This window comes from Urocitellus parryii (genome assembly GCF_045843805.1).
Source record: "Urocitellus parryii isolate mUroPar1 chromosome 13 unlocalized genomic scaffold, mUroPar1.hap1 SUPER_13_unloc_15, whole genome shotgun sequence".
Classification (NCBI taxonomy): domain Eukaryota; kingdom Metazoa; phylum Chordata; class Mammalia; order Rodentia; family Sciuridae; genus Urocitellus; species Urocitellus parryii.
The window spans coordinates 343,175-369,627 of record NW_027551767.1 but is presented as its reverse complement, the minus strand read 5'-3'; positions in this window follow the sequence as shown (position 1 = coordinate 369,627).

Genomic DNA, 26,453 nt, shown 5'->3' with positions numbered 1-26,453 from the left:
CAGAGGATTTTACAAATGTAATATGATGCCACTCTTCTCATTACCTTTTGGTCTTAGAAAATGTAGAATTTTTTTTTTTTTTAAAACCAGGGATTGAACACAGGGGTGCTGAACTACTGAGGCACATTCTACCCCCTTTAAAAAAAACTTTAAAAAAATTTTGAGACAGAGTGTCACTAAGTTACTTAGGGCCTGGCTAAATTGATGAGGCTGGTTTTGAACTTGCAATCCTCCTGCCTCAGCCTCCAGAGCCACCTGGATTAAGGCATGTGCCACTATGCCCAATTGTAGAGTTTTAAAAAAATTTAATCAAAATGTTTTCTTACTCTGTTATGAAATTCACTAGGAGATATTAAGGAAGATGTAGAAGGGCTTAGGCTGCCAAGGAAAGATATCCAGTGAGGAGGTCAGGGGCCGGGCCAAACCAAAGGAGTATGGAGAGGTTCTGCAAATGAAGTTAACTTCCCACTTGACAAAAGTGCTTCTGGACGTAAGTGGGGACCCAATCGGATAATTCCATGCTGATGCTTCTAAGTGGGGGATCCATTTGAAAAACTAAGCAGATGCATGGACAGAGGGGGCACCAATCAATAACAGTGAGGAGCACGTGGACAGGGGAGGAGGTAAGGAATGGAAGAAAGTCCAGAGACCATAAAAAGAATACGCCAAAATTCTCCCACCAGATTCCCAGCTCTGGGGCTCCTTCTCTCTGGATAAGTTGATTTTGCAATAAATCTACTTCTTGCTTTCTATCTCTGTGTCCTGTTCTTCAGTTCTTTGCTGAATGCAGACAACAAACCCAGCACACCTAGATGGTAACAATATTAAAAAATTTTAATTTATATTGTGAAAATATTTATACATATAACCCACATAAACAAAGACTTGAGGTGCTCAATTATATTTAAGAGTATAAAGGGATCAGGAAATCATAGGTTGACACTCAATGCCTCTCACTTTGAGTCATTGTTTAATGTTCTATTATTATTTAATGAAAGAAAAGATATTTATTTAATGACTACCATGCATCCAGCACTGATTTTGATTTTGGAATTGAAAATAAGTGATAGATAAAACAGATGATGTCTCTTTTCTCCCAAAACTTATATTTTGATGCAGGGGATACATGCAAGTGGGTCATTTTTAGTAGGAGTGGGGGAAAAGGATTCTGTTTAGGGATACATTATATTGGAGCTGCCTGTTAAATGTTCAGTTACAGCCTTGGTTTGATAGATGAACTTGAAATTTAAAGCACTTTTATTTTTACTTCTAATTAGTTTATTTTGGAAAGAAAAACAAATAAATCCTTAAATTAAGTATTGGTGCATTGAAGCACTTTAAAATTATTTTAAAAGATTCATTATAGTCTTTCTTTTCTATCACAACATTCATATTTTCTGAAATGGTAGCACACATACTTTTTGGTAAAATTAACATTTAGCATTTTAAAATGTATAATAATGGTCCTATTAATCATTTTTAATTTTCCCTTTCTCCTCATACCATTATTACCCCTGAGTAGAAGACATCAAACTGTAACATATTGCAGAAGTACATAATTTCCTTTCCTAGAGATTTTAAAAGAATTAAAAGAACATTTATTTGTGCAATTTTTAAATAATTGCTAGAAGATTGTAAGTTAAATAGACTTTTGGAGATACAATAGGTTTAGGATTTTAGATTGTAGGTAGTATGTAAAAAAAAAAAAGCCTCAAAATAATTAAGTAGTTACACAGATGACTTCAATGAAATGTATAGCAAAATGCATGTACTTTTTCCTAACTGGACACATTTTTTACAGAATGTGGTAAATGTTGGGAAGCACATTAACGTAGCACTACTATTTTAAAAGATTCTGAACTATATTCATGATAAAGAATCAACATGGCAAGATTCAGAAGGAGGAATTCTGCATGATATGCCCAGATGCTCTAGGTAGATAACTTGGTACCTATTTAAAATGGAAAGAATTCTCAGTTCTAAAATTGGGAAGTCCATGTAATTCTCTGCTTTGACTTTAGAAACCAGTTCCAGTAGCATAAATCAGGACAAGAATGAACCAAGCATAACAAAAGAAATTCCTGGATCCTTTCCCAATGTATTAGAATGCTTTGCAACTATTCACAAATAATGTTGGTGGGGAACTTTCAACAGGATACACTTTGAAAATTAAAACACTTGGTGTCATCAAGTACTATTCTACAGGTAGAAACATCATTATTAGTCTCTATGTCTAAAAGTTGTATATAAAAACCACAGCTTAAAGGGCAGATATTTTTGATTGTTTTTACTGGGATAAAATTCTCTTTTTGGTTAAGTTGAATGCCTCACTGAAATTTCTTTAAAAATGGATATTACTTTACTCAACTACTATTTGCTCTGGTTTTATAAAAGCAGTTGTTTGATATCAAACCCATGCATTAACCCCTGTGGGTCATGTTTTCCTCTCTGATGAAAGGACGGGCTTTCTACTGGATATGGAACTGAAAAGGTTATGTATGAAAAATAAATTTTAAAGCACAATTTAAGTGTAAGTGTCAATATATACTTTTCTAATTTCCTTTAAAACATTTGAATTAAAATATTTCTTATTTGGCTATTTTTTTAAATCCACATAATTAGAGGAGCCATTCAATCCCAAGGAGAACCTATCGTTCCAAATGCATTATTAAATTTATGTAAGTCACTTTAGAAGGAAATAAGTTCCAAAATGCTTCTCTTACATATGTGAATACTTGTGAACTTGTGTTTTATTATATAAGCATATATCTTTGACGTTTTTCATATGTGCATGTGTTTACATATTAATATGTGATTATGTGTATATACATATATCTTTGATTTTTCCCCATTTATACATATGTATGCATGTATATATGATCATGGTTAATAAGCACCATGGATAAAATGACTCTGAATGCTGAAGATAACACATCATCACACTTTATTAAGAATATTTTAATTATTTTATGCAATGCATTTTATTACGTTATCAAGTATTTTTTATCATGGTGTTGTGCTTCCTGAACTGAATAATAACATCCAGTTAGTCTAAGATTTGATTAGGTTGAGTTTGCCAAAGGGAAATGTATATAAGGATTATGTTCAGGCCAGGCTATGAGAAGTCTAATCTCGGTCAAGATTTCAGGCATTATTTTAGGGAAGAACATTATTTGGCTTGCTTACTCTGTGACAACCAAAACATGATTATTCACTTCCAGTGCCACGGGCACTCTTGACAGCTCTCTCTCTGTGTTGCTGTTAAATCTACTTCAGCAGAAACATAAGACAGATCAGATGTTACTAGAAACTGATCTGTAGTGCTCAGTTCCTGGGGTTTTGTATCAGCAGTTCATAGTACCTTTAGGGGAATTCAGTGCCTGTTGCAAACCTAATAGCTGAAACCAAACCAATCTACCAGGAGGCATGATTAAAGCAGTCATTATGTGGAAGGTCACAAAAGAGCCAGCATTGTTCCTACTGACAATCATTAGGCTTCTTTCTTGATGATTTTCTCTTCCCTATTCCTTTCCAATAAATCAGAAACTGCTAACAGACATGTTAACAGAATTTTCATTAATTCAGTGTGTGCTTTAAAAATTGACACGTTGAACTTGTAATAGCTCTGATGATGAAATTTTGCCTCCTGCCGCCCACCTAAAATCATCATATCTCTCATACAACTGGCTTCTACCAGTTCAGAGGGCTTTGATTCCTCCCCCCTGCCCATAGTATGATTTACTTTTTTTTTTGAGTAAATATCAAATAGTTCCACAATCCACTGTTTGGGTCATGAAATATTTTCCTTTTAGACTAGTGGACCAGACATATATGAATAGGGAATGAAAATAATAACAAAAAAGATCATGTTCCCCTGCTGTTCAATCCCCAGCATTAGCACATGCACACACATGTGCTTGAAAATGTGTGCACATGCATGTGCATGCACTTACACACACACACACACACACACACACATACACACACACACACACACACACACACACCAATCATCTTGGGTCACAGCAAAAGTGAAGTCAAGGTTGATAGGTGGCAACAGAGACAGACCACCAGCAAGGAGAGAAGCCAGAGTGAAGATGTTCTGCACAATAACTCTTCAAAAAAACAGCTTGTTGAGTTAATGGAGAGTTCTAATTCTGTGAGCAGACCATGGGTCCATGCCAACCCCTATTCCTGTACCCTCCAGAAGTAAATCACCATGGTTATAAAAGGGGAAGTCATACAGCTTTGCATGTGTCTCAGGAGAGGAGTCAGAGAAAAGAAGGAAAATGGATCATGAAAACTTCAGGAATGTGTCATCATGGGACTGGTCGTTCCATATCACCTTTCTTTCTTGATGGGTGAGGAACAAACACTGTACATGTGTCTAGGCAAACCACTCTGCACACTCAGACAGCCAAGGACTGGGTGCTTCCCTGTATGCCGGAGACACCCTCAAGAAAGAATTATGGTGATGCCTAATATAATTTGTAGTTTAGGTCAACATGAATACCCGTGATGAGATAGTTTTCAAACTATATTGGACATTTTACAATTGCATTTTATACAGAATATTTAATGTGTCAAAAAAACTCCCCATCAGCTACATAAGTGCTAAGGCAATTATATTCTCTTATAATAAAGGGTGTGGAGGAAGGGAGCTTCTATGTTTGGTGGATGCAGCCATTTGGCAATTTCACCTGAAATCTAGTTATTTTTGTGTTTCAGCTCTGCCATCTTTAGAATATGGAAGCAATTCTCTCTCTTATGATTATAATAGATCAATTTCATTTTCACATAATGTTATGGTTTAGATATGCGGTGTCCCCCAAAGATTCATGTGTGAGACAATGCAAGAAGGTTTAGAGGTGAAATAACTGGGTTATGAGAGCCTTAGCCAATCAGTGCATAAATCCTCTGATCACTGTAGCCCCGTAGGGTGTGACTGGAGGAGGTGGATTCCTGAGGCCATGATTTTGGGTTAAATATTTTGTCCTTTTTCATCAGACCTCTCTATCTGCTTCCTGGTAGTCACTGCCTAAGTTGCTTTCTTCCACCACACACCTCCGCCATCATGTTCTGCCTCACCTCAAGCACTGAGGAATGGAGATGGTCATCTATGGACTGAGACTCTGAAACATGATTCCCCAAGATAAACTTTTCCTCCTCTGATTGTTCTTGTCAGGTATTTTGGTCACAGCAGCAAAAAAGCTAATTAAAACACATGACAACATTTAGAGACCAAAAAAGGGCCTCTTATTCTTGTTGGTCCTTTATATGTTATTCATATTTAATCTATGAGAAAAACTTTCTTGGAAGCTCCCAGACTTCCTATCATGATTGCTAACCACAATTGATTTATATTTATATTTAAATTAAACACTAGAAAAGGTAAGATAATGGGAACACCAAGGAAATGCATATGTTAAATTACACTGGAACTGTAACTGCGTCCCTGCTGTTCCTTATTCCCCTCCCAAACATCCTCAGACAAGCATTGATCTACTTTTTGTCATTAGAGGTTAGGTTGTATTCCCTAAAAGTTTTTATGAATGCAATCCCAAGCTACGGCTGTCTTGTTTTTCTTTCCGTTTTTTTTTTTTTCAAATATATTTGAGAGTTATAGTTAAGTGGAACAATAATGCATTCCTTTTAGTTGGTGAGTAGTTTCCCAGTTTAAAGATATACCACATTTATTTATCCTTGCATAAGTTTATGGGCATGTGAATTATTTCCAAAATTTGGCCAATACTAATAAAGCTGACACAGATGTTCATGTGTGCACATATACTTTCATTTCTCTCAGGTGAAAACCTGGGAGTGGGATGCAAAGATTGTAGACTCAGCACTTGAGAAAATGGCTCACACATTTGCACCGTGGTAAGTTCTCACCCCCAGTGTCTGGCAGGGACCAGTTTCTTCACAGGTTTTCCAATGTGTGTGCACCCCTTCTCTTTATTTTCAACCCTTTTACTGGGTGTGTGGTAGCATTGCACTATGGTTTTAGTTTGCACTTCCCTAATACCTATGGTGCAGCTCACATCTTGATGTGATAATTTGCCATCTGTATGCTAACTTATGTAACATGTTTGTTCACTTCAACATTCCACATTTTAAAATTGGGATGTTGGACTTTTTCTTTTTGAGTTGTATGAATTCTCTACCTATTTTAGATACAAATAGTTGGTTTACAAATATTTTCCTCAATGGATTGCCATTTTCTTCTTTTAAAAGTCTATTTTGAAATACAATATTTTTTGTTTGAGTGAGATCTGTTAAAAATTTAAATTTCAGAATTAAGAGAAAAATTTCTGTGTTTAAGACACTCTCATGCTTTATTATAAATGTCACATTTTGTTATGACATCCCCAGAAACTAATATACTATATAATTCCAGCATCATTTATTGAAAAGGCTATCTTTTCTACATTAAATTGTCAGTGTTCCTTTATGCAAAATTAATGGACCATGTATCATGGGTCTATTTCTTAACATTCTATCCTGCTCTGTTGATCTATCTATGCTTTACTTCTACACCTAAATTATACTGTCTTTAGAACTACCTTTAAAATAAGAAGCTTTGTAGTAAATGTTGAGGTCACTCAGTTGAATCCTGACTACTTTCTATTGTTTTGCAGTACAGGTGATTGAACCCAGTGCCTTGCACATGTTAGTCAAGGGCTGTACCACTGAGCTACATCCCTAGCCCTTCTTACTTTAATTTTGTTTTTACACAGAATCTTGCTAAGTTGCTGAGGCTGGCCTTAAGCTTGTAATACTTCTGTCTCTGTTTCCCTAGCAGTTGGAATTTCAGCCTGTGTCACCATGCCACCTAAATTTGGCTTATGTTCAGTGTTTTTTTTTTTTCATTTCCATGGGAACTTTAGGAACATTTTGTTGATTTTTTTATGAAAAAGCTTCTTTAAGATTTTGATTGAGATAGTATGATATCTTTGGATTAATATCTTAAAATCCAAGCAATATTGAGTTTTCAACAGGAGCACACTATACCTCTTCATTTATGTAGCTCTTTGATTGCCCCTACCATAATATTTCTAATATAAAGAGATTTTTCCTACATTTGTCAAAAAATTCCAATAGATTTCATACATTTTGATACTGTGGTAAATAGTAATATATTTTATTGCAATTTCTGCTATAGAATAAGTTTTTTTCTGTCCTGGGCTTATGTCCTATAACTGTGCTTGATTCTTCCATTAGTTCTGAATTTTCTAGTAGATTGTATTTTACCATCTTCATAGATTCTCATGTCATCTATCAATACAGTTAGTCTGACTTCTTTCCAATCTATAGGTTGGAAACTCACAGGCCTTTTCTATCTTTTATCTGGGATAATATGGCAGCATTTACCTCTTGGCTGGTGAACAGATGATGAGAGCAGATCTTATCAGGAAAGCATCTACTCTTTTGATATTATTTATGATGCTACTGTGGTTTATATTTGTTTTGTAGTTATACTTTAATAAACTAAGAAGATTTTAGTTTACTATAGATTACTGAGATAATTTTAAATTTCTTAAACATTTTCTTTTGAGTAAATGTTTTCTATTAATGCAGTCATATATATATATATATATATATATATATATATATATATATATATATATATATGTGTGTGTGTGTGTGTATCTATCTATCTATCTATCTATCTATGTCTTTTTTCTTCTGTTGATGTGCTGAAACACATTCAAAAGTTAAGTTAATATTTTATTTCTGGGATAAAAACATCAGGTCAAAATGTTCAATCCTTTTAAAATATATGTTTGGATTTAATTTATTAAACATTTATTAAGAATTTTTTACATTAGCATACCTGAAGGAATTTCATTTATAGTTTGCCTTTCTTAAGATACCTTTATTTTGTTTTTGTAGAAGTGACATGGTCTTAGGTGATAAATTGTTAAGTATTTCCTTAAAATTTCTGGAAGATTTTGTGAAGAATTAGTTTTAAATAACTTTATAAAATTGGTCTTTTAAAATCCTTGGTATAATTCAACACAGACATTTAGGTCAAAAGGGTTCCGTAGTGGGAAGAATTTTAACTAAAATTGTAATTTCTTTGGTAGACATAGGGCTATTAATTCTTCTTAGGTGAGGTCTATTAGTTTGTTTTTCAAGTAATTTGTCAGTTTGATTCAAATAGACAAATTGCACTTTGAATATGCATAAAGCTATGCTGATAGCACTTCTCTCATTTCTAACATTGTTATTTGTTTTCTCTCCTCCTCAACATTTTCTGCATTTTTTTTCCTGTTTAATCAGGCTAGAAATTCATCAATTGTGTTGATCCTCTCAAGGGAACACGTAGCATCAGGGATTTTGCCCTTCCCCCTTTTTATGTTTCAATTTTATTAGTGTCCACATTAATTATTCCTGATTATTTTAGTATTTTTCTTTCTCTGAGTTTGATTTGCTCTTCTTTTTTTAGTTTTATTTTTTAAGTGACAACTGAATTTCTTATTTGAGACTTCTTTTCTTCTGTACATATTTAGTGTTGGAAACACTCCTGTGAGTACTACTATAGCCACATCCCATATATTTTATTTTCATTTTCATTTCTAGTTTCTATTTTGATTTCTTCCTTGACCCTTGAATTTTTAAGAAATATGTCATTTAATTTTCAAATATTCTGGAATGATCCAGATATATTTGTGAAATTGATTTGAACTTTAAATCTTTTGTGATCTTAGAACATACTTTATATCATTTGAATACTAGTAAATTTTTGAGATTTAGTTTATGGTCAGGAATGTCTTGGAAACTATTCAAAGTGCTCTTAAAAACTGTGCATGTGGGAGCTGGGGTTGGAGCTCAGTGGTAGAGCACTTGCCTACCATGTGTGAGGCACTGGGTTCAATTCTCAGCACCACATATAAATAAATGAACAAAATAAAGGTCCATCAATGTCTAAAAATATATTTAAAAAATGTGCATGTGGATATTGTTTTGTGAAATATACATTAAATATTAGTTAGATATAATTTATTGATAATTTTAATAAATTCTATTTGTTATTTTATGGTTGTTTTATTATTTGTTGATGGAGCGATATTGAAATCCCTGGGAAAAACTTTGAATTTGCCTTCTTTGCATTTTTATCAGATTTTTCTTCATGTATTTTATGACAATTTTATTGATATTATTTTGATACATGTAAAATTAGTAGTTTTAGTGTTGACTTAATATATCTAGAGAGCTGTAGGGCCATCAGTACTATCTAATTTCAAACCATTTCTACCACTAGAAAAGAAAAAAAGAAAACCTGTACTGGTTAGCACTCCTAGTTGCCCAGTGTCCCTAGCTATTCATCTACTGTGTAGAGGATTTGCCTATTATGTATATTTGATGTGAATATAATCAAACAACTTGTGTTTCCAAAAAGAGGAGAATAAATTCAGCCCTTATTACTCCACCTTGGCTGAAGTGGCAGAACCGAAGTAAAGTTCGTAATTTAATGTCCTTGATGAAATCAGAATCCTCTAGATTCATGAAATCCATTTCATGTTCTTCCAGTCTAAGCACTCACATGCAAACACTTTATTTTGGGTTGCAAACATCATATCTTCAAAATATTTTTTAAAACTCCTATATATTCAAGCACAAACTTTCTTGTTACCAAGATAAATGATTGAAATTCTCTATGTATTTGGCAACAAAAAGTTGAATTAAAAAGTAGAAGTCAATTTGATGTAAAGTCAGCCTCAAGCAAACTAAAACAGTCCAAGAGTGCTCAGTTTGGCTTTCCACTCGATTCAAGTGTCCTTAAGAGAAAACTTTAAGCCGGCTTTTAGTTTTTACTTTTCAGTCAGATGTTTTGACTTCATATAGCCAAAGCTCCAGACTGCTGAAAATTATGGAGGAAGATTTGCTGTGTATAATGCTCTTTTGCTTTGAAATAATCTGTTAAAAAGAATTGTGGAAAAGAACAAACTGGCAATAATATTTGCCAAAATTTTAACAGAAAAAATGATGACACTTTGGAGGAGAGAAGAATACATCAATAAGTGCTACATCCATGAGAAAAATATTTAGCTTCACTGTTGAAAAATGCAAATTAGGACTGCTAATTTTTAAAGTTTTCTGTTAACCAGTTAATTATATATTTACTTTTGACTTGTTTTTCTTATATAAATTTTACAACATAAGTTTTATTTACTTATTTAAAAAATTAAGAACTAATATTTTTTTCTTTATGAGAATTAAGTATAGAACTTGAAACAAACCAGAATTCATCAATTTGAAATATATAGAGTCTAATTTGGAATTTATTAAATTTAAAAAGTGAAAATAGAAATAAGAGCATCCATTTAAAATCTGGATTAGTCTTTTTTGTGTCTCAGTTGTGTTTAAGATGATTATGTTATATGTTAATGGACAAAGCTCTTTTCCTAGATCATTTTTGTCTATTTTATTTATGACAGAATAAAAGCCATATACTGAGTCAAATTCTCCCCCAAATGTTTTAATTATTTTACCTCATTGTAAAATATTTTCATATAATCTAGAAAGGTATCTCTCTGTGGTTTTACCTGCATTTCCTAATGGCTGTGATATCACACATCTTTTCATGTGTTTATACGCAATTTGCCTTTCTCCAAGAGTTTCTGTGCTCCTCTTTGGTAATATTTTCTATTGATTTTTTTGCCTTATTGAGTCATAAGATTTCTTTATACATTCCAAAGACAAGTTGTTATTATCTGGATGCTTTACAAATATTATCTTCTGGTTTATCACTGTCTTTTCATTTTCTCAATAATTTTTTTCCACATTTTTTCTTTTTATTTGTTCTCTTTAGATATTCATGACAGTAGAATGTGTTTTGACATATTATACATACTTGAAGTATGACTTATTTTAATTAGAATCCTACTCTTATGGATGTCCATGATGTAGATATTTTTAAATCCTTATCTTAAACCACATATTAGTTAATGTAATATGGATCTTAGATCTAAATGTAGTAGCTAAGGATTTTAAAAAAATCTTGTAGCAATATAACAATGAACAGACTATCCTTCCCATTGACTTCCCTTGGCATCTTTGTCAAAAATCATTCGAGAGTGTTCATATGTAGCTTTGTTTCTCCCCTTCTATTCTGTTACTTTAATCTATGTGTTTTTTTCCTTCTGCCCAAACCACAAAATATTAATTCATTAACTTTTGAAGTCAGGAAATTCAAGTCCTTTGAATTTGTTCTTGTTTTTCAAAATTGTTTCAGCAATTCTAGTGTTTTGCATGTTCATAAAATTCACAACAAAATGTGATCAATTTACACAAAAAAATCTTGGGATTTTGATTAAGAATATACATCCACTAGCGTAGAATATCGAGTACTGATGAGCTTGTGGAAATGACTGTAACTTTCATGAATTGAAGGAATACACAATGGTACAGCTGTAAGCAATCTGGCAATGTTTTACAATGCTTAATTTACATATGGCATCGCAACCCTAATCACCAGATATTAATCAAAGACATATGAAAATGTGTATGACAAATAATCACAAAGAAGTAGAAATGATCCAAATGTCCATCAACTGGTGAATGGATAAATAATTTGTGCAACATCTAGTTTGGAGAATAGTATTCAGCAATAAAAAGTAATCAACTATGATATATGCAACAACATGCATAAATCTCAAAAGGATTATGCTAATTGTAAGAAACTAGACCCAAATGATTATATATTGAAAGTTTTCATTTACATGACATTTTTTTAAGAATGGCAAATTTATAGGACACATAAACAAGAAGCCAAAAGGCTGAGATAGAGAGGATTGACCGCAGTGGACAGAAGAAAACTTCATGTATTGAATTTAGGCTATTTTCTGCTGTTCTATGAAAGTGCCTGAAACTGGGTTCTGTATAAATACAAGAGGTTTATTTAGCCCCTATTTCTGGACATCCAAGAGCATGGTGCTTGTTCCTGCTCAGCTTTTGTGAGAGCCTCATGGTGAATGGCATCATGGTGGGACAATGTATGTGGCAAAGACCGAATAGCAATAGAGAAAATCAGAGTTCAGATGGCGTACAATCTTGCTTTTTATAACAACCTTTTCTAATGGGAACTAACAAGTGTCCTGTGAACACTTCATTAATCCCTTCCGAAGGTGAGGCTACCGACAATCTAAGCACATATCAGTAGGCCTCACCTCTTATAAGTTCCATCACTTCTTTATATTACCCCCTCCCTGGGGGACTAAGCTTCCCGCTCATGAACTATTCGGATATTCAAATATCCAACTGATATCCACACCATAGCAGGTTGACAAGAGTGGTGTGGATGTTGATAGTTGTAGTGGGTCTACAACTGGAGGTATATTCATCAAAACTTTCCAAAGTAATAAATTTTATTTAATGGGGGTTGTATCTACATACCTACACAATCTATTCTAGACTTTGCTCTCTAATGGGGACAAAAGCTACTTGTGTTGGAGCTTCCTCATCAACAAAGGAGTGAAGAAAGGCCTGGGATAAAAAGACCCTAACACTTCTTTTTTTTTCCTATTTTCTAATAGAAGTAGATACTATTCATTTTTCAAATACTTTCACATATGTTATATGTGATGAAACAAGATTTAACTAGTATCTGGTATCTACATAAGTAATTTTCATAAATTTTCTGTCAACTTCAACTAACCTTTTCAAAAAGAATATCCAATGTGAACAATGTGTTGGGTTTTCCTACAAAGTATTCTCTATAGATTTGGTTTAATTTGAAAGCTTTTATATAATATATTCTCAATGAAATGTGGTACATTTAGCTAGAAATCCTTTTGAACACATTCACAAGTATATAAGAAACCTGACCTTTGCAAAACAAACTATTGTCCTCAAAAGCTTTTGCTCAAATTATATCCTGCACCCATAACAGCTGCCATTTAAACATCTTACAGAAAAAGGCCAAGTACTCATCGTAAGTCTTGTGAATTATGAGTGAAAAACCCCTAAAATGCATTTCTGTTTTGGAACTTTTTCCTCTTATAAAATATTGGATGAAAATAATTGTAGTTTCATTTGTGTGCATGTAACAACTTGCTGTTTTCTTTTCCTTCCTTCCTTCCTTTTTCTTCTTCTTTTTTTAAGTCATAGTCTATAATCCTTTACCAAGTAGTTCTCTGTGGATACAAATCCAGATGGCCTGGCAGATGGAGCTTTGGAAGACTGGTTGAAATGTCCCAGACACATCCATCATTTAAACATTCCATAGGAAATTTGAATAAAACTAAAGATCCAAATTTCTATGAACTTCAGAGTGTAGTCAGCTGTAAAGTTCATGTGCAAACACTTGGTTGATTATGACTTCTTAAAGAAACCTTATTACATTGTGCTATTTATGCATTATATAGTCATTTGTTATTTAAAAAATCCACTAAACCTTAAAACAGAGAAAAAATAACTCAAGTTTCCTATTTCTTTTATGATTCTGCTCCTTATTTGTAGGAGCTGTACTTAGAAATAAGAGAAATTTTTGCAAATCAACTCAAGGGGTTGGGGGTGTTCTCTTCTTGGACAGAAATAGGGTAAAACTTTTTTTTTTATTTTTCACATGAGGATCCTTAATCAGTGACATCAGTTTATAGAGAATGTTTTTCTGTGTTGCATCTGAGGATGGTTTTTCCCAAAGATTCATTAAAACTGTGACCTAACAAGTCTCACCAATTACTAAATAATAATTAGGTTCTCACATTTACAGATAAACTATTGAGACTAACCTTTCACTTAATAGATGCTTTATAAATCTCCTCTTATTTGCTTTACTTAATCATATTTTGTGTTAAAATCTAGGCTGATACTAGACAAACTCTAAAAATTTAAGTGGTCCCAAGAAATGTAAGCATATAAAGTTAGATTTAAATTTGAAAGAAACAGGATGTTTTCTCCCAAATGCAGGTAGGAGTTTTTGGAAATAGTGTGTGATTAAAAACAATGTATCATGCACATTATATATGAATAGTGTGTAGATTACTTTCAGATGCTTAAATCAAAGCCCTGATAGCCATATGCTTAAAAAGAATTTGACCATTATGGACAATTTGGTCCCACTTTATTTGGGGGATTCCTAGTGCTGATCCACATACCCTATAATCCAGGGCAATGCTGCCTGGGTATGAAATCACTGAGGTAAAGAAGATGCTTTGGGGCCCCTCACTACATTGTCAAGGGGTAAGGGGAAGGAGAGTTTGGTTTTTAGCAAGCTTGTAAGCAAGAAACAGCAGTTGACCTGAAATGAAGTTTCAAAGGAATCTTTCAGCTTACACAGAACAGAGAATTGGGTTGGGCAATGGGAGGAGGGCATGACCTCGGGCATCCCCAGAGACCAGGACAAGAGAGCTTCGGATTCATTCTCTTCCATCCAGAGCTGATGTAAAATTTTATTACAGTTATGTTGAGAGATCTGTTATTCAATTTATTTTAGTGGCATATATCTTTTTAAAATATTTTAAAAACAAAGTGGCAATATAGACTACATTGCACAAAGTGAACACAGATAGTAACTGGGAAGGCAGAGATGTAGAGGTGGCATCAGTTCTGAATCTGAAGTTCTACAAAACAAAGCTCTTCTTCACCTTGGACTCATGTTCACATTGCCTGGTGAGACTTTCTGCCATTTCCTGTGAATACATGGTTTGTCTTTGCTCAGTGAATTTTCTTCTTTTCCATTTTGAAATGTCTTGGGAGCCCTTTCTGAAGACCAAACCATATAGGTTGGTTTAGTAGCTTTTTTCTCTTTAGTAGTATGTACCTAATTTCCTCCTTTCTTATCAATTTTATTAGTGTCATTTTTTCTTTTTCTTTTTTCTTATTTTATTTTATTTTTTTTTTTTTTGCCATACTGGGGTCTGAACCCAGGGCCTCATGCATGCTAAACAAGTGCTCCACCACTGAGCTACATCCCCTGCCTTTATCATTTTTCTTTAAAAGGAAACCAAAAATAGAAGTTTTAAAAATAGAAGCCTTTCACTTTGTTCTTATTATCTTGGTAAAACTGTTTTAATTTTAATGCTTTAATACTCCTTTCTATGTTGTTCCATTTATCTGAATCTGGCTTGCTTATATTTAGAGGGCTGTCTTCTGTCAGTCCTATGGAATGGTGACTCCACAGTGGTCAGTGCTGCCAACTTGCTCATCTCTACTCAGTGTCCACCATGGTCCTGAAAGTGTAAACACCTACCAAACTGACATTGCCCTGATTTGACTAGCAATATGTAACATGAAAACAGCCTTTATTTTAGCAACTACCCAGTTTTCTTGCTATTTTTCTAACTTGCTCTTTTTAGTAGCTCATCCCTTGAAAAAGAAAGTCATCTATGGGCAATTTTGGGCTCTGCTATCTAGAGTCTGATTGAATGAAGATTGAGATATGATTAACCTGGGTAGTAAAGGAGAACTTGAATTTTGTACTATACATTGCACCTCTATGAATTTAAATAATCCTTGATTGTCCTGATGCTTCATTGTTGAGAACTGCTAGAAAATCACTGAACTGTCAGTCCACTATTATAAGAAGAGAATTCACAGACATTTAAAAAATGACTAAGGAATAACGGGGTGATATAATGGCAAAAGAGAAGGTTGGTGGCTTGAGAAAATGGGAGTTCTTTTGAATTGTTTATCATGCACTTTTGTTCTGCAGTTGAATGCAAAGTAAATTGTGATCAAATAAATAAAAGTTACAGGTCAATGTAAAATGATTCTTAGTCATAATAGTAATCAAATAGCAAATGATTTGGCCAATCATGCATATCTATAGGCTTTGATGTCCTCCTTTGTAAATGAAATAAATAGAATTTCAGGACTCTTAGAATAAGTATAACAAGATTAATGTAGAGGGATGGAAAACTAAATGGCTAAAAAAAATTATTTACAGATAAGGACTCATTGTGTTCTGTACCATCAAAATGACACTCTGATATTTTACTATTTTCAGAATGATTTGATGTATGTACTTACTCCTGTATTCTATGTCAGAGACTTTTTGTAGTCCAAACTTAGCTGTGGTATGGAAATATGTACTTGAGATTTTAATAATTAGTACTTGAAATTACCAGGTGGAAATAAATTTGATGTGTCAACTTTCTAAATGTGTTTCCTTGTCTTTAAATTCAGACAATCATGATTATGTAATGGGTTTTGTTAACTCATGCAAACTCAGCATGTTCATAGCTTTGTGGTCAAAACAGATATATCAGATGCAAAGTGGAAAGTTTGTTCCAGGTACCTCTGGAAAATATCTCTATTATTTGATGAGTCAAGCAGAACAGAGAGGCCACTAGATCCCTGGTGGACATGAGCTTATTGTGTCCATCTCAGAAACCTAGCTTTTATTTGGTTCCTTTTAGCATCAATTAGTATCTTATTTGCCAGAAATAGCAAACTAAAATAAATAACTGATAAATAACTGCGAAGGCAGCATCATAAGGTATCTGAGCATGATACGTAGAATTGTGCAAATACAATCCCTCAGCATTTATTCTCTTGGGAAGTTCTGGAACACAAACACACGAAGAAAAGGAAAAGTCAGCTTTTGTCATTCACCAGAGATTTTATTCTAAATATCTGCAAAACATGGAGGTTTTAATTTTCCCCACATTAAAGCAAACTCAAGTAGCTTCAAACCAAGCATCAGTTGTTTCCCTGCCATGAGAATAATAAGACCCTCTACGTCATGGGGTTGCTATGAAACCAACAGAAAAGATGCCAGTAAAATATTTAGCGTGGGGTTCTAATGCCTGCCACACAGTGATAGCTCCATAGTGTTAGAAATGTAGAGGGGAAGGGCATGTTACCACATACCTCAGGTGGCCTAGGTCACCCAGACTCTCACAGAGAGTTGCTTGCAAGCTTACAGTCACATGGTAGCAGAGAGGCCCTCAAAAATGGCATGGATCCCATAGAACAATTCTACACCTCATACAGCTTAGCCACAGGGGTAGAAGATCTAGAATAGAAAGATCAGGAGAGTTGGGGGAAGGGAACAGGGGCAGGGAGGAAGGGAGAGAAAAGGGAAGCACTGGGGACCGAATGAGAGCAAATTGTAGTCCATGCTTTTATATTATGTCAAAATGAATCCTAATGTTATGTATAACAAAAAAGAGCCAATAAAAATTAAAGAAAAAGAAAGAGCTAGAAGAGGAAATTAAGAGGGAGAGAGAAGAAGGTGGGGATGTAGCACAGTGGTAGAGTGCTTACCTAGCATGCCTGAGGCTCAGGCTTCCATCCCCAGAAAAGAGATGCCAAGGGAGCAAGCTAGTCATGATATCTTCGTCTCCATGGATGGACGAAGATTATGGGATAGATCAAATTAAGATAATGTTTAGTTCTTTGAACATTTCACTCACAGAAATTATGGTCAAGTTCCTGTCCTCAAGTCTGGTAATTCAGGCTCTGGACTCAGACTCCTCCTGGCTGTAGAGAGAGAGGGGGGCTGATGTCAGAGGCTGACCAGAGGGAAAGCTGGACACACACATAAACCTGAGCCTCCCTGAGAGGCCATGCCATGGATGGGTGATGGCCCGGAAGGACTTAATAAGCGATTCAGGATTCAGTCATTAACATCAGAAGTAAAATCCAGAGACTAGGTCATCTTTATAGCAAAACATTAGAGGGGATTCTAGCATGGGATGCCTGCTTATTGCAATAGAGTGGGGTGGAATAGTATTAAGAAAAATTGGAGTGCCAGTTATATCGCATATTAAAAGGCATTTGAACTCTCCATGAGATAGATGTGCCTATGGCTGCAGAGTTGCATCCTGATCTTTTATGTATTGTTCTATCTTTGTAGTAAACTCTCGATTACAAGGGTGCAATCTGAGAGTATTCACAGGTGAAATATTTTCTTGTTTCTCTATATGCAGGGAGTGGACAGTGGTGGTTCTCAACATTTCAAAGTTCACCATCTTGCAGAATTTCCTCCCTAACTATTTGGAAGGATCATCTATAGGCAGGAGAAGCATATAACTTATAAATCAATTGTTTGAATGAAAACCTGGCACTATTAATAATTGTACTGGGACAATATGACTGTGTAGGTCAGTGCAATTGTCACTCCAGTGCTGTGGAAGCAAGTGTAGCCACACACCCAAAGAGAATAGAAAGCAGAAGAAGTTTTAAATGGTCTGTTCAACACAATTGCAGGAATTCTGGGGAAACTGAGAAACTTGATTGACAGAGTTCCTTAGAGGGCACTGAGATTGAGGCTGCTGGGTAATTCTAGATGCAGTCTGTGTACTCCTTGATAACTAATTCTATAAATTGCAGCTTCTGTTCATTAAACACCTTAATACAAATCTGTGCTAGAGTAATTGGGAAGAATAGTCTACAGGGTAAGATGAGAACTCTCTGCTCTAATGCAGTCACTATTACCCAGTGAACCATTTAGCAAATAAAGTGTGAACTTTATAAAAAAAAATGGAATGAGTCCTTTCCACAGCTGTGGGCTGTTAGGAAGATACCAATTCACATTGGTCAAAGGGATGGGAAAACAGTATGGTTTTAGGATTTTTATATGATTCTCTGAATCAGCGTTGTAACTACTGTTCCCATTTTCTTTCAAAGACATACAAATTAGAAGGACTATTTTTAAAAACCCTGACTTCCAATGGGCTTATTTACTTATTTACAGGTAGCCAAAGTCATTTCACAGAAGGCTCTGAGGTAGAATTAATTATCCTGGTGAGATGTCCAGCAGAATCATTGTGGGGAAAACCGTTAGCTGCCGTTGTTATCTCACAGAATTTTAGAGTTGGGGGGACCTTAGAGTCTGGATCATTGTGTGTGACCTTAATTAGACAATCTGACTATTCATCATTATTTGGTGCTTTGAGAAAATTGTTGCCTTCTCTGATCAGCAGACCTCCTCATGTTTCCCAGTTCGTTGCAGCTGGTCTTATGGGTCATTTTCAGTAGCTTGGAGTGCTAATGACTATCAGTAATTACTGTGCTATTGTCTCTGTAAGATGTCAGTTCCCAACACGTGTGATATGATTTTATGCATCTGTACAGCATAAAACAACCTTTGGCATCGGGGGAGGGCTCACCCTGAGACCTCCGATCAAAAACTGAGCCTCACACTACCCAGCTTCTTTGACAACTGCAGACCAAGGAAAACAAATACCTGTTTTGTTTGTAGTCTGCTCACACCACAACCAATACCACCGCCAGTTGTGTAAACAATTGTCCCCACACACTAACAAGCAATCCATTCTGCAGTGGATATCAGCTGACCTCTAATCCTATTCAGTTCCAACATGAAGATACCTGGAGGTAGCCTCAGATTCCACAGGTTGAAGGCCGCATCCCCAAGACTGACCCTCTTTCCACTCAGATGTCAGTAGCCAGCCCCAGGTCATTTTACTTGTGCTCTAACTAACTGACTATACATCAGGATTCCCACAACCCCTTCTTGGGTTTGATTAAGTTGCTTGAGTGGCTCACAGAGCTCAGGAAGACATTTACTTATGTTTGTGGTTTATCAAAAATGATATTATAAAAGATACAGAGGAGGAGATGCAAAGAGTGAGGTGTATCAGAGGGGGCATGGGGCTTCCCTCTTCCTTCTGCCTCTGGAATAGCTCTCTGAGCCCGCCCTTTTTTTTTTTTTTTTTTTTTTGAGACTTCACTGCATTTGTTGATTGCTCAGAGACTGGGTGGGGAAGCCCACAAGGCCTGTCTGTTCAAATGCTGCTTGGCCTCTCTGTGTGGTTTTCCTTCCTCCAGAGTTTGGGGCAGGACCCCTCTGGCAGGAGGAGATCTTATGACCCAACTAATGTCTGATAAGGGTTGGTCTGAGAATGTACCAGGGATTGAATCCAGGGATGCTTTACCACTGAGCTGCAGTCCCAGACCTTTTAAGCATTTTTAAAAAATTTTTATTTTGAAACAGTGTCTCTCTAAGTTGCTAAGTGCCTCTCTTAAATTGCTGAGAGAATAACTTTGAACCTGTCATCCTCCTGACTCAGCCTCCCAGTGGCTGGGATTACAGGTGTGTGCCACTCCACCTGGCAAAATTTGTATTTCAAAAAGCAGAATCATCCTGGCTCCTGAGATTAGTTCTTAGTCAAAAGATACAATATTTAAAGTGTGTTAAAATATTTTAAAAGTAACAAAATGTTAAAAATATCCATTTCTGTGAGAGGATCACTGATAATTTTAGAAACTCTCATTTTAATATCTCAAGTAAAGGTAATCAGTAACTCTAAAACAGTTATTAGATGTTTTTTCTACCAAAACAGATATAAAGTTAGACATATTTTTTTGGTATGTTCTTAGTACCCTTTTAATATGTCCTGGCATTCTTTTTAAATGGCTTAAATATACTTTTATGTTTATGTATAATAAATGTGATATTTTTAGTTTGAAGTAAAAATAATTTATAGTTATATACCAACTTACTTTAAGGCTTGCAATAATTATTTTAAATTAGAAAACAGTTTATTATTTTGCAAGTGTAACTTATATAAAGACACTCTTTCATTGACTTATCTCTGTCTCCTCAGCTTTTTTAATGTTTAAAAGCAGGCTCCCTGCTTGCAGTTAGTTATATGCAATCTTTAATTTTACTAGCTTACCTCCTTCTCATGGATATTGGTTACTGGATGCTATGTAGACCACACCAAAAACAGTATGATTTAATGCTCTCCTTTAGAGGCAAGTGTATATTACTTAGATATGGGGGGCTGTTCCATGAGAATGGCTCTTGGGCAAAAGTTCTGTGTGATGAAAGAGAAAGAGGAAGATAATTCTTACAGCTAGCTATCTTAATTCAAAATCTTGAAAATATTAAAAGGAATTATGGGCACATATTTGGATTTCCATTAAATAAGAGACTTGGCATCCAACTGATCATTCATTCCAAGGTGCAGAGTTGTAGAAAGAGGTTACAAGTTTTTTTTTTTTTAGTAAAATAATCTTATATTCCTGTTTGTTCACATAGGAAATACTTATTCAATAGAGCCTATATATCAGCTCACTGCCATCTTTCAGTAGTTAATTGCTACTAGGAATTATGCTAAACCATCTTGGACTAATTACTCAGAGTATTTGAAATTGAACATAACTAGAAATAGTGACTTAACATAAAAAGACCTAAAATGCTATAATAACAATGCAATTTCTTGAAGGATTAAAGACATGAATAAATCAATGTGAAATATACCTCCAAGAATATTTGCCTTTATTTAAATAACTGGCAAAACTTGGCTGAGGTGAAATGAAGTACCTCAAACCAATAACCACTGTAAAACACACAGGTGCTCTCTGAACCTAATAAGGTGACTCCTCTAAGTTTTCTTTACAATGTCAAAACTAGTGATCCATTTTGGGCTATTTACCATTTAGATTTGCCTGACCATGGCATGATGAAGAATAAATTGGATCAATTGTAGATACTACTATAGACAAATTAGAAACCCTGAGAACTAAGTCAGCCAAGATTTGGCTGGATTTGGTTACTAAGAATATGAGGATGCTGTTTTGTTTTCATAATATTTATACATCCCTCCTGCTCTAGAAGACTGATGAGCTTTACTGTGATTGTAGGGATAACCTGTGTAAAGAGGCCATGATCGCCTATGAAACTTGACATAATAATATCAAAGTTTTCATAAAAACAGCATATTTAAAACATCTCTGAGGTGGAAATATTAAATCCCTTCATCTTCTATAAGTGCTAATTTGAAAATGACATTTCTTATAAGATGAAGTTATTTGGACATTTAAAATGAAAATATGCCAGAGACACATCTTGCCTTTCTGAATAATGTGAAATGAAAAAAACAGGCTATCTCAAAGCAAATATTATATTTCATTTGATGAATGCCGAAGAACCAAATTCATTTTACAGTCAAATAAAACTTACAGTTTTTTCTAAATCAGTATATTGTATAGTGGCTTTAATGTAACTGATAATTTTACCTTTTTAATTATGATGTCAATCATTATTTGCAAAATTTTTTTTAAAAATTTTTTTCTGAGTTTTAATCAGTCTTTGGAAGTCATTACTTAGATTATCTTTAGATTTTTACCTATATTCATATCATTGACCTAACATTTTTTTGCAAAATAGGGAATCTAGAAAAGTATCCCCTATATTGATGTTTTCATTATGTATCTTAGAAAATGAGTCACAAAGCAAGTAAGATATGAGATTTTCAGGTAGATATAATTTTATTTGTCCTTCCAGTAAGTATTAATTATGTTATTTAAACATTTATTTATTCACTCAGTAAACAACAATTGAATTGAATCATAATGACGTGATAAGAAAAATCAGAACAAAATGCTTTATGACTTAAAACATCTTTGCCTCCTAGGAGCAAAGAAAGAATGCCCTGTATGTTCACCATAATATCTGGTATTTTACATCCACATCAATTCTCAGCCCTTGTTTTTGCCAAAGTTATCTACATTAGTATGGGTCTCAGGTACACAATTTTGGGGAGATAAGTAACTATGCCTCAGATCCTGGCCAAACACCTGATTCTGTTAAGTCACATAAATGGAGATGTGATTGGAGGTGAGACATAAAACAGAAAACAAACAAACAAGCAAAATCTCTCAAATTGTGTGCTTAATGAGGGTTCACATGCACGCAGATGTGTCAAGTAAAGATTGGTGGCTGTGGTAGCAGAGGAGGGACAGCACACACTGAAACGAAATCTGCATGCAGAAAGTCAGGCTTCACAACCTGAGAGCTTGCTTTGAGTGAATAAGAAATCTGTGCTGGGCAAAGTAGATTCAGCAATAAGAACTCATTGATGGGAGGAAATAGTGATTATGAGCCTAGGGAGGTTAATGTCTCAGTCCATCCCATCACCACATCCTTGATGACAGGAATACTGTGCAAGAAAATTAACTCTATAGCAATGATGGGACTCTGAGGGCCCCACAGAGGTATGTTCATATACAGTGAGAGCTATTCAACCTTTTGCTTTGAGCAGGACTGCAAAGCTATTGTAGTGGCATGAGGTTTGAGGTCAAATCGGGGAGGGAGGCACAGAGAACTGTGGCCATAGAAGGACAGAGAGCAGAGCTCAAGGGTTGCTATAGAGTATAAAGGTTCTGGAGATTGCAGAGGCCACATTTAACCACAAGTGTGAAAAGTCTGCCTTGAAGGATTGATTCAGTTACTGCAGAGGACCTTAGGATCCTGGGAATTGGAGGATGAGGAGGTACAAGTGATCCTGGACTAGAAAAATTTGCTTTTAACTCTTCTTTGATAACTTATACCCCAACACTTGCAAGTTAAAGAAAATTCAGGCAGCATAGAACTGCCTAAAATATATACATTTTTAATTCTTCAGCTTTTTGCAAATTGCTGGATTACAAAATTATTAATTGTAGGGAGGTTTTATTACTATTATTTGTGAGTCATAAAAATGAAAAAAATTGAAACAGAAAGTTGGATTCAGAAAGATAAAGTATTCTATTGAACTATAAAGTCGCAAAATAAAGGCTGGGCTTAGGTTTAAATTAATGGTGCCTAACTTCAATGTCCAAGCTATAACATCAATGAGGATTATAGATGTAGTTTGTTCAAGCTATTGCTGCATGAAAGATTATGAAGTGGAGTGGAAAAATTGGAGCATCTATATAAATTCATAAGGCCCATTACTGTGTAGATGTGAAGGTTTCCTATTTTCTGAATTTAAGGCTTTTCCTTCCTTCCTTCCACCTTTTATTCCTTTGCTGGAATTGATTCCAAGGCATTCAAAGCATGTGTTCTTCCACTGAGCTATCCCCTAGTCCTTAAGACTGTTTCGTTATGCAAAATCATGTTGAATTTTATCATCAATGCTTATTTTATATAAATTGTTTGTAAAATGCCTTCTGGATGAGATATATACCTATCAGCTTTTTTTTTTTTACAGTGTGATTTAAACATGATACTTGACAATTCAAACTAATATGTTGTTAAAATGCAAGCATTAGACCTTTACATATGCAAGCAATATCCTAATATTTGTTCATTGTTTTTATGCTGAAATACTTATATAGATATAAAACAAGTGAAAATGCCTGGGACAATTTGTGCTTCATATTGTAAACAAATAACAGATCTTTTGATCATGACAAGATTATATGTAGACTGAATATAAAAAATTAGGCCATAAAGTATAAAGAAACAAAGTAGTATAGAACAGAAAAAAATGTTAAAACATTTAGCATTTCAGTTTTTATAATATCTACAATAGAAAACATTTTCTAATTCAATAGTGCAGATTAAAGATAGCTGTTTGACTTTAAAAATGAAAGCCCATGAACAATAGTATTAAGAAAGGTATTTTGGATTATATTCTAAACTGTGAGTCAATAGGTAAGGGAAAACCCATGGACTCTGAATTTGGACAGTCTTGAATTTGAATTGTGCACTAGATATGATACCAGACAAGCTCACAGATCCTCAATTTTATCATCTGCAAAGTGGGCATAAAACATAAATTCATTATATGTAATAATGACAAAAGGAGATGATATATGCAAAATAGCAAGTATATGGTACAACATACAGTAGAAATTTAACAACTCATAAGAATTATATGCCATATAAAGTATGTTTATCTAAATCTTTCTGGAACAAATATAATTTTCTTCTTTCCTATCACTAGCTATCATTTGAGATAAATCTCATTAACATGAAAGAGTACAGACACAAAGGTCACAAAACTTATTATTCCATTTGTATAGTATCTCAGACGGGCCAAAACTACAAAGTTAGAGAAAGATAAGTTTTAAAAAGAAGCTGGAGGGAGGTGTGTTAAGAGTACACAGGGGAATTGGTGTGTGGGGGAGAAACTACTCTCTATCTTGATAGTTGTGTGTCACATACCTTATTGGCAGAGACAGATCACAGAGCTGTACTTTAAAATATCTGATTCATTGTATGTAAACTGTACCTTAATTAAAATAATTTTCAAAATTTAAAAAAAAAATCTACTTACTGTTGATTAAGCAGCTGATAAAATAATGTCCAGAAAGGAATCGGAGACAGTTAGGAAATGTACGTGACAGGTGAAGCTTTTGTTTGCACACTTGGGTTTTGGACCTAATATTTGCAGCTGACATGCTCAGAGGAAGCATATTTGTAAAACCTCTAAATGAGATCAAGCTGATATTCAAGTAATAAAAGCAGCAGCAATCACTAAAAAATATACAATGAGAAACTGAAGTATTATTGGAAAAGATGACACTAAAATACACTACAGGATTATGGGGGGAGGGGGAGGTACACCCAGAGGAGGTAGACACAGGTTGTGCTCCAGATGTCCAGAAATAGGAGCAACGTATGGTGATGAGTCAGCACCGGAATCTAACAGATATTGGGTGGTGTCGCTCCCTGTGAAGCTACGGGTACATAGTGATAATGGTAGCACTGGATCACAAGTTTCGTGTAAACCTTTTATGAGAATGTATGTTGTTCATCAAAAAGAACGAATGACCAAAGTACCCTTCTAAGAATTTGAAAGGTTAGCTTGAACTGTTCCTTCCCTCTCCATTATAATAAAAAGCAAGCAGAAATAGCTCCAAATTATAGCCTAGATTATTCACTTAGGATATTTTAAAAGGGTAATCAGGAAGGTGTGCTGTGGAGCGAGGTAGAACACTCTAGTGGGAGGCAGGGAGTGGGGGTTTTGAGCAGAGAGTCAGAGAGATAGAACTGAAGTGTGTTCTTTGCCACTTTGTCACAGTGGGAAAATGAGCAAGTCCTCTGCAGACCGACTCATCCAGAGCACTGAGCATAGTGAGTGGCACAGACTTGGGTCAAGACTTGGCACAGACTTCCACTTGGTGGAAGTGGGAATGTGGCTCCCGGTTCTCAGGCTGAAGAGAGTAAAACTAAGTCAGGGTGTCAGCTGGACGTTCTGAAATCCACAGCTCTGTTAGTGCCATTGACTCAGTGTGGCAGGGACTCCAAGACAGGGCTTTCTGGTAGACCTGGTGATAAGCAGGCTCCTTCTATTAGGAGCTTTGGCCCCTGGGGCTCTTGCACAGTCTTGCTGAGTTTTCCTTAAATCTGATATGCTTCCCCCAAGCTTCCTTCCTCCTTTTTCTCCTTCACCTGGGATCACAAATGCTTTGTGGTCTGTTGGTTTTTCCAGCCTCTCCCACTTTCATTCCCTCTTTTCAGAGGACCTTGACTAATTCAGAAGTCACTTGTTACTATTATTGTTATGAATATGCTGTTTCTTCAGGCAACAGTTGTTAATTTTAGGAATATACCTAGTGGGACATCTATGGAGATATTTCAAAGAATAGGGATTCTTTTTTTAAGACAATGGGTGGATGATATCAAGGTATTCTTGAATTAGGTGGTTCCAAAGACTTCAGACATGCTCCAGAATGTGATTAGCAGAAAAGAAATGAGGGAAAGAAGTTCAATTTCCAGTATGGGTTCCTTTTATCTTCTTCTGATTATGTTCCTTTTCCCTTTT